Here is an 876-nt window from a genome sequence, read left to right on the forward strand (position 1 = left end):
AAACAACAACAACAAACCAATGACAAAAAACAAGAAAGAGAAGCTTATAGTTAGTTTAAGGACTGTTTGTTGGCCTTAAGGAGTGTTTTCCAGTCCAGTCTGTTGGGGCACCACGCCCTGGCCATAAAGTCCCTGGGGACCATGCTGTTCTGTTCCCTTGCTATTCTGTTGCACCCCCTTAGTATTTTGCCTCGGTGTGGCAGGATCAGTTTGGGCGCAATTCACACACTCTGTCGCCCAGTGTTGTCCCCTGTAGGGCTATGGGTCAGTGAGGGACGTCATGTGGTCCTCTCTGTGGACTGGCTGCTCTAAGTGGGAACATCATCCCCAAGGCCTGGTTGGCCAGGATGTGCTCCACTCTCTCGTCCCCCTTCATCTGCTCCCGTGTGCTCCAATCAGATATGTCCCTCTCCCAGAGCTGCAGATTCAGTGCTGTCCTTTGAAATAAATTCTTCTGGGGGGAGGAGCAGGTGTCCACATAGTAGTTGGGATTGGGGCCAGCCCCTAAGACCTCTCCACAGCTTCCCTACTCCATGCTGGCATGTTGCATTCACATCTTGGAGCACTGGGTTGAAGTCTGGTCCCTCTTTCCCTGTGGAGATATAAATACCCTCCCCTTGTGTGGGTTAGTGCCCTGTGCTCCTGCTACCCTTTCTTTTTAATTATTATTATTTTTTTCCTTTCCCCGCCTTCTTTTTAGTTGGATACCATATGTATCCCTGGATTTGATCAGGTCCCTGCCATACTACCTGGTCCTCGCCCCAGGAATATTTGTATACAGTAGCTTTTTCCCTATGCCCCTTTTTCACTTTTTTTAAAAAAAAGCTTACCTCAGCGGGCTCATGTTGTACTTGTCCTTTTGTGCTTGACTTACTT

Source organism: Echinops telfairi, unplaced genomic scaffold (assembly GCF_000313985.2).
Source record: "Echinops telfairi isolate 266 unplaced genomic scaffold, ASM31398v2 ScPeMD7_7420;HRSCAF=8458, whole genome shotgun sequence".
Lineage (NCBI taxonomy): Eukaryota > Metazoa > Chordata > Mammalia > Afrosoricida > Tenrecidae > Echinops > Echinops telfairi.